The sequence below is a fragment of the Heptranchias perlo genome, chromosome 21, assembly GCF_035084215.1.
Source record: "Heptranchias perlo isolate sHepPer1 chromosome 21, sHepPer1.hap1, whole genome shotgun sequence".
Classification (NCBI taxonomy): Eukaryota; Metazoa; Chordata; class Chondrichthyes; order Hexanchiformes; family Hexanchidae; genus Heptranchias; species Heptranchias perlo.
The window spans coordinates 42796168-42810529 of NC_090345.1; positions in this window are offsets into that span (position 1 = coordinate 42796168).

The window sequence follows — 14362 nt, forward strand, 5'->3', positions numbered from 1 at the left end:
GATACCATTGCTGGTGACATTAGGACAAGTAGGAGTGGAACCAGGCATGGCAGTCTCTTTGAGGTTGACTGCAGAAGAAGAGACAGTAGAGGAGGATGGGGTGATCAGTTGTGTTGAAGGACACAGTGTGATCAAGGAGGGCAAAGAGGGATAATACAGCAGGGTTGCAGTAACTGAGGATGTCTTCAGTGACTTTGACCAAGGCAGTATCGGTGTTTAGCCAGGCTAGGGACTGGATTGTAGGGATTTGCAGAGGGGATTTTGGGAGAGGTAAACACAGCTCTAGGCGACAATTAGGTGTTAAAGAACCTTGAAGATGGAAGGGAAGGTAGGTATGAAGAAGCAAAAGAGGAAATGATGGCATTGTAAATTGGAGTTTGCAATGAGTTCACTTCAACTGTTCATAGAACCTAAGGTCATGATGTGATTTGGAAAATTTCTCCTAAAGTTAACTTTTTAGAAATTGCTCTGGAACCTAGTGAGATGATTTTCTATTTACCTCCACTTTAAACCATAACCAGTGTTCACATGGCATTTGGCAGTTTTGTTTTTGAACAGATTTGCAACTGTTAACAGTGTCAAATATAACAGTGTAAATGGAATACATTTGGATCTTCCTGTAGATTTAAAATGCTCAGGTCACACTGGTAGTTTGAAAATGACTAGACTCAGGTAAGTAGTCTGATCAACATTCCCACAGACATTTTGCTCCTATTTTGTAATATCACCATTATATGCTTATCTTACAGTATTAGTTCCAGCTCCTGGGCAAAGGGTGTCCTTCAATGTGTCAATTGTCCAGTCAGTTAGCGGTCCTGGCTACAGATTCTGGATGTGTTGCAGTCCTCTGAAACGTGATCACTGCACTTGCGTGCTGAACATCATGGATGACATTGCTCTCCTTTTTAGTCTGACTGGAGCAGGCAGTGTAACCTGACCCGTACAGCTGAACTCTACCCGGGTCTCGTTTAAATGCCTTGTAAATATAAACTGTGGCACTGACTTACACGATGACAAGATGTCACGATGCACAATTGAATCTAGCAAGTCACATTGCCTCGAGGTGTTAAAACATCTGCAGCTTGTGTGCTCCTGGAGCCAACTGCGAAGACCACAGTCTAAACACAAATACAAAAATAGTGCAGCTGGATAGAGAAGAATTTAAGTAAATCCAACAATCAACATTGTCAATGTGAATATAGTCCTAGTCAAGGCCTGACATTAACTAAGACTGACATGGGGCATGTAACTGTGTGTTAAAAGAAATACTTTCATTTATATAGCACCTTTCTCAACCTCAGGATGTCCCAAAACTTTATAGCCAGTAAGTACTTCTGAAGTGTAGACACTGTTGTAATGTAGGAAACATGGCAGCCAATTTGCACACAGCAGGGTCCCACAAACAGCAATGAGATAATGCCAGATAATCTGTTTTAGTGATGTTGGTTGAGGGATAAATGTTGGCCAGGACACAGAGGAGAACTTGCCTGCTCTTCTTCGAATATTGAGGGGGCAGACGGGGCCTCAGTTTAACATCTCACCTGAAAGACAGCACCTCCGACAATGCAGCACTCAGTTGTGCAAGTGTCAGCCTAGATAATGTGCTCAGGTCATTGGAGTACGACTTGAACCCACAACCTTCCGACTCAGTGGCAGGAGTGCTACCATTGAGCCGCGTCTGACACCTATTATGTTGTTTAGTCATGGATACAAGTGATTGCCTTTTTTCAAGTGCAACAGATGTTTGAAGCCCTCTTCCCTCTCCCTATTTTGTTGCATTGTACATACATAAGAACATAAGAAATTGGAGCAGGAGTAGGCCAATCGGCCCCTCGAGCCTGCTCCGCCATTCAATAAGATCATGGCTGATCTGATCCCAACCACAAATCTAAAGAACACAAGAAGTCGGAGCAGGACCCGGCCACATAGCCCCTGGGCCCTCTCCGCCACCCACAGGGCATTGACCGATCCGAACTCAGCTTCATGTCCAATTTCCTGCCAGCTCCCCATAACCCCTAATTCCCTTTACTTCTAGGAAACTGTCTATTTCTGTTTTAAATTTATCTAATGATGTAGCTTCCACAGCTTCCTGGGGCAGCAAATTCCACAGACCTACCACCCTCTGAGTGAAGAAGTTTCTCCTCATCTCAGTTTTGAAAGAGCAGCCCCTTATTCTAAGATTATGCCCCCTAGTTCTAGTTTCACCCATCTTTGGGAACATCCTTACTGCATCCACCCGATCAAGACCCTTCACAATCTTATATGTTTCAATAAGATCGCCTCTCATTCTTCTGAACTCCAATGAGTAGAGTCCCAATCTACTCAACCTCTCCTCATATGTCCGCCCCCTCATCCCCGGGATTAACCGAGTGAACCTTCTTTGTACTGCCTCGAGAGCAAGTATGTCTTTTCTTAAGTATGGAGACCAAAACTGTATGCAGTATTCCAGGTGCGGTCTCACCAATACCTTATATAACTGCAGCAATACCTCCTTGTTTTTATATTCTATCCCCCTAGCAATAAAAGCCAACATTCTGTTGGCTTTCTTGATCACCTGCTGCACCTGCATACCAACTTTTTGATTTTCTTGCACTAGGACCCCCAGATCCCTTTGTACTGCAGTACTTTCCAGTCTCTCGCCATTAAGAAAATAACTTGCTCTCTGATTTTTCCTGCCAAAGTGCATAACCTCACATTTTCCAATATTATATTGCATCTGCCAAATCTCCGCCCACTCACCCAGCCTGTCTATATCCCCTTGCAGGTTTTTTATGTCCTCCTCACTCTCTACTTTCCCTCCCATCTTTGTATCATCTGCAAATTTTGATATGTTGCACTCGGTCCCCTCCTCCAAATCGTTAATATAGATTGTAAAGAGTTGGGGACCCAGCACCGACCCCTGTGGAACACCACTGGTTACTGGTTGCCAGTCCGAAAATGAACCATTTATCCCAACTCTCTGCTTCCTGTTCGATAACCAATCCTCCACCCATGCCAGAATATTACCCCCAATCCCGTGATTTTTTATCTTAAGTAATAATCTTTTATGTGGCACCTTGTCGAATGCCTTCTGGAAGTCTAAATACACTATGTCCACTGGTTCCCCTTTATCCACCCTATACGTTATATCCTCGAAGAACTCAAGCAAATTTGTCAGACATGACTTCCCCTTCATAAAGCCATGCTGACTTTGTCCTATTAAATTATGCTTATCTAAATGTTCCGTTACTGTCTCCTTAATAATAGACTCCAAAATTTTACCCACCACAGATGTTAAGCTAACTGGCCTATAATTTCCAGCCTTCTGCCTACTACCCTTTTTAAATAACGGTGTTACATTAGCAGTTTTCCAATCTGCCGGGACCTCTCCTGAGTCCAGGGAATTTTGGAAAACTATCACCAAAGCATCCACAATCCCTACTGCCACTTCCCTCAAGACCCTAGGATGGAAGCCATCAGGTCCAGGGGATTTATCCGCCTTGAGTCCCATTATTTTACTGAGTACCATCTCCTGAGTGATTTTAATCGTATTTAGCTCCTCCCCCCCGAGAGTCCCCTGTTTGTCCAGTGTTGGGATATTCTTAGTGTCCTCTACTGTAAAGACTGAAACAAAATATTTGTTCAGCATTTTTGCCATCTCCATGTTTCCCACCATTAATTTCCCGGTCTCATCCTCTAAGGGACCTATGTTTGCCTTAGCCACCCTTTTTCTTTTTATATAACTATAGAAACTCTTGCTATCTGTTTTTATATTTTTTGCTAATTTCTTTTCATAATCTAACTTCCCTTTCTTAATCAATCCTTTAGTTACTTTTTGCTGTCTTTTGAAGAATTCCCAATCTTCTATCCTCCCACTAAGTTTGGCTACCTTATATGTCCTTGTTTTTAGTCGGATACTATCCTTGATTTCTTTACTTAGCCACGGATGGCTGTCATTTCTTTTACACCCTTTTTTCCTCAGTGGAATATATTTATTTTGAAAGTTGTAAAATAACTCCCTAAATGAACACCACTGCTCATGTACCGTCTTACCCTTTAATCTATTTTCCCAGTCCACTTTAATCAATTCCGCTCTCATACCATCATAGTCTCCTTTATTCAAGCTCAGTACGCTTGTTTGAGAATCAACCTTCTCACCCTCTAATTGGATATGGAATTCAACCATGTTGTGGTCGCTCGTTCCAAGGGGATCCTTAACTAGGACATTATTAATTAATCCTGACTCATTACACAGGACCAGGTCCAAGGTTGCCTGCCCCCTTGTAGGATCAGTTACATGTGTAGGTACGTAACCAAACACATACCACCTGCCCCAGTGATGGGTCTGTGTATGTGGGGTCTTGTTCTCCCACTCTCTGAGGAGAGATGTTGAGTGGACACCCAACAGTTTCCTAAAATCCTTTGCGTTGGATCACAAACTCCTAAGTAGGGGCACAAAACACCTCCATTGACTGCTTTGGTGCCGCGTGTTGGTGCTGCCGACCTGTGTTGATCGAAGATGTTGAATTGCGTTAGTATTAGCTACTGTCGCCCTTCCACAGGCACGATGCAAATGCAGCTCTTTTACTTACTGTTCAACATGTTTTTCTTAAAAGCTACGAGCTGTTCTTGTACTTTTCAATGAGTTGCAAAAGCACTGATATGGGGGCGCATGGAATAGGCTGGAGCTGATGCAGTCTACATATCTCACTTAACGTTCGCTTGATATTTCAATAGTGGTGTGCACGCGGGGAGCTGCAGCGTGCAGCTTGTTTGAATTGCTGCGGAGTTCGTGATGGCAGAGTTCCACAAACACGTGTCTGGGACAAGGCCTCTGGCCCTCATTGCTTCTTTACGGTTAAGAGGCGACATGCATAGACGGGCAGCTCGGTAGAAATTTGAATTTGGAACTTGCTACCGCCTGGAGTAGCTGAGACGAATAGCATAGATGCGTTTAAGGCAAAGAAAGAAAAGAAGACTTGCATTTCTATAGCGCCTTTTCATGACCTCAAGCCCTTTACAGCCAATGAAGTACTTTTGAAGTGTAGTCACTGTTATAATGTAGGGAAACGTGGCAGCCAATTTACACACAGCAAGGTCCCCCAAACAGCAATGTGATAATGACCAGATAATCTGTTTTAGTGATGTTGGTTGAGGGCCAAATATTGGCCAGGACTAGATAAGTACACGAGAGAGAAAGGATTAGAAAGATATGTTGATGGGGTTAGATGAAGTAAGGTGGGAGGAGGCTCGCATGGAACATTAACACCAGCACAGACCTATTGGGCCGAATGGCCTGTTTCTGTGCTGTAAATTCTATGTAATTCAAAAGGTAGGCTGTTGCCACACTAGAGTTTCAAACTTAAATTTTGCATTGGCTCGTCATACTGGAATGAAATGTAGCAAAACCACCTCAGCTAATTTTGATGAGATTAATTCTGAGCAGGACCAATGGTGTTAACTGACTTTTTGCCTTTGGGTGCTTGAAAAATATTGGCACAGCACTGGTGTCAATAGGTAAGCTGCTGCTTATAAACTTGTATTATACATATATACCTAAACTAGTTTGGAAATGTCTGATTGCAAGTATTGTGAACTGTTTGGCAACACTTTCAGTATAATGGCCTGAATAAATATTTTGTGTTAATGTAGAATCATAGGGGGAGAAATTGGATAAGGGTCCGTTTTGGGCGATGGTGGTGTGCCACCCAGCGCCCTACGCAGGCAGCACGTGAACTTCCTGCTGCCTGCTACTTACCATGAAATCTCTGTGCAGCAAGCACAACCCTCGCTGCTGAGAGGCTGCATGGAGAATGAGGAAGTTGGAAATGGGGCGTGCATTGCGCACGTCATCAGCAGCTTGCACTACTTAAAGGTGCAGGCACATTTCAAATGGTAGCTACGCAGCTAACTAGGAGAAGGGAAAATGGCCATGAGTGTAGCTGCACCGGCAAGAGAGAGGGCTCCACACTTCTCCGATGATGCTCTCGAGGCCCTGGTGGAAGGCGTGGACCAAAGGAGGACCAGCATGTAACCGCAGGGTGGCTAGAGACCCTCCAGACTACAGCTGCGCAGGCATTGGCAGGCTGTAGCGCAGGAAGTGAACGCTAGGAACATTGCACCACGTACGTGGGTGCAGTGCCAGAAGAACGTCAATGATTTGACACGAGTGATCAACGTGAGTGAATGCAAGTGTCAAGTGGCACATCCTACCAACTGTACCAATACTCCATGCACGACACCTCCCATCACCCACCTGCCCATCCATAGGCAATGCTGCACTCGGCATGCTGCATCTCACCTGCACACAGTACCACACTTGCAGGCCCACAACCACCACTCACAAGTCTCACAAGCTGGCAGTTATTCGACCATGACAGGCACATCACCCACACACCTTGCAGGACACTCACTGACACACTGTCCTGTGTCTTGTAGGAGAAGGTGGGGTATAACAGCCGGCAGCAGGAGGGACCTGAGGGTGGACGGGCACGTCTGCACGTCCTCATCCCCATGGAGGAGACGGTGCTCCGGATCATCGGGTGGGCAGTCGCTGCAACCGTCACAACGTGCCGCGCTGGAGGTCCCGGTGAAGGGGGTCTCTGCATATCTAATGCTCCTTCTCCTTTTCTACATCTCCCTCCTCCCATAATCTTTTCTCACTCACATGCTGCAGATTCTGTCAGCACACACGTCTTACTTGCTCCCTCTCCCCACTCCACAACTCAACCTGTTTCCCTTTGTCATTGCAGATCCCAAGAACACGTGACGGCACCCTCGGAGGAGGAGGACACTGAAGCCACACCGTCACTCGATCTGATACTTGCTTCCACCAGCTCAGAGACTGACACTGCGCGTTCTTTATCGGTTAGGTTAGAGGAGGGATCTGCACGTGGTGAGATTCCGAGCACAAGTGCGCAGGAGCCGGGGCGGAGGGAACGGATACCACAGGTGCCAGCTGAGGACTTCGTCGGGCCAGGCTACAGAAGACAACTGATGGGCGTACACCAACGAATGCTTGGGGCACTGGAAAGCCTGCCAGAAAGCCTGCGCACAATGAGAAGGGGCATGGAGGAGTCCAGCTCCAACTTGGCACAGGGCTTTGCGCAGAGCTTGGAGCCCATCCTTTCCAACATGGAACAGGTGGTCACCTCCATCAGTGCACCTGTGGAACCCTCCATGATGCAGCGTCTGATGACTGATGTCTGATGTCACAGCTTCCATTGCAGCACAAACATCTGCCATCCAAGGTCTGATTGCTGCCTTGGAAGCTCAGACTGCTGCTATCGTGGCTCTGGGGACCACTGTGGAACGGGGCTTCCAAGGCATCACAGCAATCCGTTCTCCAGCTGATCACCAGGATTGCTGAGGCGCCGCCCCGGGAGAGTGGCAGTGGCACCTTGGCAGTCAGCCCTGCTGTCCTCTCTCAGGACGACAGCCTTGCTGCTCCCACCCCTGCCACTCCACTAGTGCCCCTGTTGTTGCCTCGCGGCCAGCCAGGCCAAACTGCTGCAGCCCATGCTGAGATGGTGCAGTCTGAAGCCGGGCCCTCCCGGCCCAGAGTTGCTCGAGGTCATCCTCCAAGGCCATCTGCACGCTCCTCCAGTGAAGGCCAGCAGCCTCCCACCACCCTTGCTCCAGCCACTGGGGAAGCACCTCGTAGGAGCATTAAGATAGGTAAAGGCACACGAACAACAGGCACTGAGGGAATGCACAAGGGTGAATGGTTTTGTTATGTTTGCATAATTTCATTTATTCATTGATAAATGAGAGTTTGATTTTTGCATTTGGTGGTGGTTTTCATTTATGCAACGAGCTGAGAGGGACATCAATGTGTAATCAGATGGAGGGCGATTTGATTGTCTTGTGGAAGCGGAAAGGTGAGGAGTGTAGGACTGTTGGTGAGTTGGGGGATGTAGTTCAAATTATTGATAGCGGGCACGGATCAGGCGAGCACGCAGAGCCCTTGCAAACAAGACGTGTGGTTCCTGCTGCACCCTTGCGTCTTCCTCCACTTCCTCTTCCAGCTCCACCCCTTCCCCCCCCCCACTACTCCTCAGCCTTTTCCTCCTTCTGCTCCTCCGCTCTTCCTCTTCCTGCTCCTACTCCTTCACCTCTGGCTCAGGGTCTTCTGCAATCATTGATGGCAAAGGCTGGTCCCTCATGATGGCGAGGTTGTGCAGCATGCAGCAGACCACCACAAATCTGCCCACCTGCTCAGGGGAGTACTGCAGGGCTCCTCCAGACCGGTCCAGGCAGCGGAAGCGTTGTTTGAGGAGGCCTATGGTGTGCTCCACAATATTGTGTGTGGCAGCATGGCTCTCATTATAGGCCTGCTGTGCACGTGTGCGTGGGTTCCTGACCAGAGTCATGAGCCACTTTGTGAAGGGGTAGTCCTTGTCGCCCAGTAGCCAGCCTTTGACTTGCCGAGTCGGGTGAAAGATAGCTGGCACCTTGGACTGCCACATAACGAAGCGCCGTGTCTGCTCCCAGGGTAGCGGGTATTGACCTCCATGATTCGATGCGTGTGGTCGCATACCAGCTGCACGTTGAAGGAGTGAAAGCCCTTTCGGTTGACGAAGACAGCCGTGTTGATGTGTGTGGCACATAGGGCAATATGTGTGCAGTCAATGGCACCCTGCACCCTGCACCCTGGGGAAGCCAGCAATGCGGACGAACCGCCGCGCTCGCTCGTTCTGCTTGTCTCTGGAGAGGGAAGGTGATGAACCTGTTCCTCAGGTGCGTCTGTGACCTCCCTTATGCAGCAGTGCACTGCATACTGCGAGATGTTGCACATATCACCAGCAGAGACCTGAAATTCCCCTCCAAGTCACACACCATCCCGACTTGGAAATACATCGCAGCTCCTTCATTGTCGCTGGGTCAAAATCCTGGAACTCCCTTCCTAACAGCACTGTGGGAGAACCTTCACACGGACTGCAGCGGTTCAAGAAGGTGGCTCACCACCACCTTCTCAAGGGCAATTAGGGATGGGCAATAAATGCTGGCCTTGCCAGTGACGCCCACAACCCATAAACGAATTTTTAAAAAAGAAATGCTCCTGAGCCGTAGAAATTCAGCGCCACAGTGACCTTCACAACCACAGGCAATGCTGTCCTCGCCCTGCTCTGAGGCTGCAGTTGTGGCCGCACCAGTTGACAGATCTCGGTCACGGCTTCCTTGGTGAACCTCAGGCGTCGGATGCAATCCTCCTCGCTCATGTTGAGGTAAGAGAATTGGTCCCTGAAGGCCCTCATTGGATAGGGCCTCCTGCTCACTGCCCTGCGCCTCCTTGTCCTCCATCTCCTCGCAGCTTGACCTGGGCGTGGTCTCTCTGCATGCTCCCAGTCATGCTCAATGCCCAGCGGGAGCCCGAGCAGACCGCCCATGGTTGGCAGGAATGTTGTTCCACCAGGGTTGTAACTTTCCGACCCGTAAGGCAGTACCTGCCAAACCAGTCTCAAAAGGAGTGTAGGAACTCTCAATAAGGATAGGGAGCTTCAAAAAACACTTGCTACTCCACCAGCAGCCAGAAGCAATAATCCAGCAACTAACCTGCAACACTTGCATGGCCCCTTTAAATAGCATTGGTGGGGGGTCCTTCAGGCACTCAGACATGTTCAGATGGTCGGGGTAAGACTGTGCGTTGAGTTGAGCGTTAAGGTCGAAAATGGTGTCTATCACTTTAAATCAGCATTGCACACTGCATGCATTTTCTCCCTACATTACATGCTTCCAGTGTTCGGTATTTGTGCACGCGCTAACTCCTATACCAAGATGGCGTCTGGCGCACGTCATGCAGGAAACATGCGTGAGCATCCATCTTGGATGTCGGAGTGGTCGTGTAGCGCCGATACAACAGGCGTTACACGGCCCAATTTAGCGCCCGTAGTCTCAATAACTGAACCTTTGAGGATTTTGCCAGCCTGATTGATATGTTTCCTTACTGGGAGATGTGAGTTTGAATTTCAATCAATTACCATTCATACCCAGGTCCACGTGAAAAATCTCAACCGGGTCATCTGGGAAGAAGAAACCATTTCCGTTCATGCTCCACTCAAGGCTTTCTCTTGGTTGTTGTAGAATTGACATTGATGCCTTGTTACAATTTAGGGTTTTCCAGGTACTTTGTTTTTCTCATGCACAACATAAAAGCTGGCTTCTATTGGCAGGCCTACCCACACCCCCCCCCCCCGCCCCAAAATCCATGGAAGCAAGACCTTATGTGCAGAGTAATCTGGAGGCGTGCCCTGGCTGGTTTCTACGTTACATGTAGGATTTCCACTATCTGCATCACATGAGAAGATGGTTAGTATTAGTCACGCCAGACACTTCTGTAATGGACTAAACTATCAAATTGGTTTACCCATGGATCGAGTCATTTTAAAGCAGTAACAGCGAGTTGTTGGAAGTCAAATAACACAGTAGCTTTGAACTGGTTCATGAGAGGGTTAAACAGGCAAACTCTACAGCTGAGTTCCTTTTGGTTTTCTTTGCATGACTTTAAAACAGAAGCTAGACAAACACTTGTCAGAGAGGGAGTCGCTGCCAGATCCTAACCTGTTGCAGTCTTTCTTGGTATCATTTAAGCATTCTTACCTACGGAGTCAGTTTATGCCTTTGCCTTGGTTGCAACAGGTCAAAACTGTCACGAACTGGTATATCAAAAGTATCCGAACTTATACCCCTAAAACCTTTAAAATATAGTCTTGCCTCTGACAGTCGATCAGACAGAAACACTGCTTGAACAATGAATAGTGAACTCCATAACGTGTAACAGTTACCTGTGTATTTGACAAATGCTACGGTCACACCTCAGAGGAAAGTACAGGTGCAGGAAGGGGAGAGTGTGACTGTCAGTCAGCAGGGTAGGAGGAACCAAGGGGAGATAGTGGAGGAGGAGGAGGAGGTCCTGCAGACACAGGTCCTATCCAACAGGTACAATATACTTGATACTTGTGAGGATAAGGAGAAAGACAGTGGGGAGGACAGCCACAAAGCTGACCAAGGCACCGTGGATCAGAGGGCTGTCCAAAGGGGGGAGGAGCAGAATAGAAATATAGTAGTGAAAGGGGATCCAATAATTAGGGGGATTGATGGCATCCTCTGCAGCTGAGATCGAGAGTCCCGAAGAGTGTGTTGCTTACCTGGTGTCAGGGTAAGGGACATCTTGATGCGGCTGAAAAGGAATTTGGAAAGGGAGGGGGAAGATTCAGCTTTTGTGGTTCATGTGGGACCAATGGCAGAGGGAAGAAAAGGGAGGAGGTCCTCCTGAGGGCGTGTCTGGAGTCAGGAGCTAAATTAAAAAGCAGGATCTAAGGGTGGTAATCTCAGGATTATTACCCGAGCCACGGGCTAATTGGCATCGGGACAAACTGATCAGGAAGGTGAACACATGGCTAAAAGCGTGGCGTGGGAAGGAGGGGTTCCATTTCATGGGATACTGGGACTGTTGGGATGGGCTCCACCTGAACCGAGCTGTGACCGAAATCCTAGAGGAAAGGATAAATAGGGTGATAAAAAGGACTTTAAACTAATAAATGGGTGGGGGATAGGTCTCTGTCAGAAGCAATAGTAAAAATTATAGTTTAAAGATTTAAAAAAGGGATGAGCGGAGTTCAGGTCACAAACTGTAATTATAGATACTCCAGGTGAAGGGAATACTAATATAACTAAAGTAGTTACAGCAGGAGTCACAAATAAGAAACATGTAAAGTTAAACGGTGTGAGAAAGACAGCATTAGGGCAGAAGGACAGGTTAGGGTCTCTTGCCCAAATAAGAGTTTTATGTACTAATGCACGGAGTATAAGAAATACATTGAGTGAATTAGAGGGTGTGACGTGGCAATTACTGAGACATGGCTGCAAACTGGTCATGATTGGGAGTTAAACATTCCAGGTTATAAGGTCTTTAGAAAGGATAGGGAAACTGGAAGAGGAGGAGGGGTAGCCTTATTGATTAACAATACTATTACAACGTTAGTAAGAGAGGATATAGGTAAGGGAAAGCAATCAGCGGAGACTCTATGGTTATCATTGAGGAAGAAGAGATGATTTCATACTGTAATGGGAGATGGCTATTCAGAACTCTTGATAGCAGCAATGAAGTGGCATAATGTATTAATTCAGAGATTAGAGAAGGTTGTAGCAAAAGCAGAGATGTTTTAATAGGAGACTTTAATTTTCATATAGATTGGGAAGAACAGAGTCGCTCAAGTCAGAAAGGTAGTGAATTCAAGATAGTTTTCTGGAGCAATATGTTCGAGAACTAACAAGAGGGCAGGTCATACTAGATTTAGTAATGAGTAATGAGCCAGACTTAGATAAATGTTCCCTTACTGTTAGATTGTTAACTAACAGTGATCATAATATGATCGAATTCAATGTTAGGTTGAAAAGGAGAAACTTAACATAGTACTAAGACTCTAGATTTTGGTACAGCTAACTTTTACGGGATGAGACAGAGACTGACGACAGCTAACTGGTCAAAACTATTATCGGGTAAAACTACAGATGAACAGTGGGAGGTGTTCAAAAAATAATTTAGCTTAATACAGGACCAGTATATATCCCTAAGGGGCAACAACACTACTTACCAAATAAAACAGCCATTGGGTGACAAAAGAGGTGAGAGATAACTGGGAGAGATATAAGGAACAGCAAAGGAATACAAAAAAGATAGTAAGAGCTGCAAAAAGGAAATACAAAAAGAAACTTGCGAGGGATATCAAGATTAACACACAGTCTTTACAATTCTATTAGAAGATAAAGGGTAGCCAAGGGTAATGTGAGCCCTTTAAAAACAGATGTGGGTAATATTGCAAAAGAAAATAAGGCAATGGCAGACTTGTTGGATAATTACTTTGTATCAGTTTTCACAGTAGATGAAAGGGATAATATACCTGACATTCCAGGGAAACTAATAATGAATCAAGGACTGGAACGCACTAAAGTTAATGTAAGCAAGAAAACAGTATTAGAAAAAATAATGGCGCCAAAGACTGTCAAACCCCCAGGACTTGATGGTTACCACCCCAGGGTTTTAAAGAAAGTAGGTGAGGAAATTGCAGATGCATCAGCCATAATCTCCCAAAGCTCTCTCGATTCAGGAAATGTCCCTTTAGGAATTGCAAATGTAACTCTATTATTTAAGAAAGATGAGAGAGAGAAAAAACAGGAAATTATAGACCTGTTAGTCTAACATCCGTTGTGAAGAAGTTATTGGAATTTATAGTTAAGGACAGTGTGACTGAGCGCTTAGAGAAATTTGAGCTGATTAGAGAGAGCTGACATGGATTTTTAAAGGGTTGGTCATATCTAACGAACCTAATTGAATATTTTGAGGAAGTAACTAAAGTAGTAGACAGGGAAATGTCTATGCATGTAGTTTATATGGACTTCCAGAAGGCATATGATAAGGTTCCACATAAAACCAATGTTGGGAACTAAATATTCCAGGGTACTTGACCTTTAGAAGAGATAGGCAAAATGGAAAAGGAGGAGGGAGTAGCCCTGATAATAAAGGATGAGATACAGGCAGTAGTTAGAAAGGATCTTAGCTCAGAAAATCAGGATGTAGAATCAGTATGGATGGAGCTAAGAAATAAGAAGGGACAGAAAACACTGGTGGGAGTAGTTTATAGGCCGCCTAACATTAGTTATAGCGTTGGACAGAGTATAAATCAGGAAATTAGAGGAGCATGTAACAAGGGTAATACAATAATCGTGGGGGATTTTAATCTTCATATAGACTGGGCAAATCAAATTGGCAAAAGTAGTTTGGAGGACGAGTTCATGGAATGCATTCGAAGCTGTTTTCTGGAACAACACTTTGAGGAACGAACTAGGGAACAGGCTATTTTAGATCCAGTATTGTGTAATGAGACAGGGTTAATTAGAAATCTTATAGTTTATGATCACTCTACCCCAGAAGATCCTTATATGATAGAATTTCATATTGAGTTTGACAGTGATGTAGTTAAGTGCGAAACTAGGATCTTAAATTTAAACAAAGCCAATTATGTAGATACGATGGGCAAATTGGCTCAAGTAGATTGGGAAGTTAGATTAAAAGATATGACGGTAGATAAGCAATGGCAAGCATTTAAAGAAAAATTCATAATTCTCAATGAATATACTTTTCCTTGAGGAACAAAAACTCCATGGGAAAAGTGATCCAAATAACTAGAGAAGTTAAGGATAGTATGAGATTAAAAGGAAATGCTTACAATGTTGCCAAAAGGTGTAGTAAGCCTGAGGATTGGGAGAGTTTTATGAATCAGCAAAGGATGACTAAGAAATTGCTAGAGGGAGAAAATTGAATACGAGAGAAAACTAGCAAGAAATATGAAAATAGATTGTAACAACTTCCACAGGTATGTAA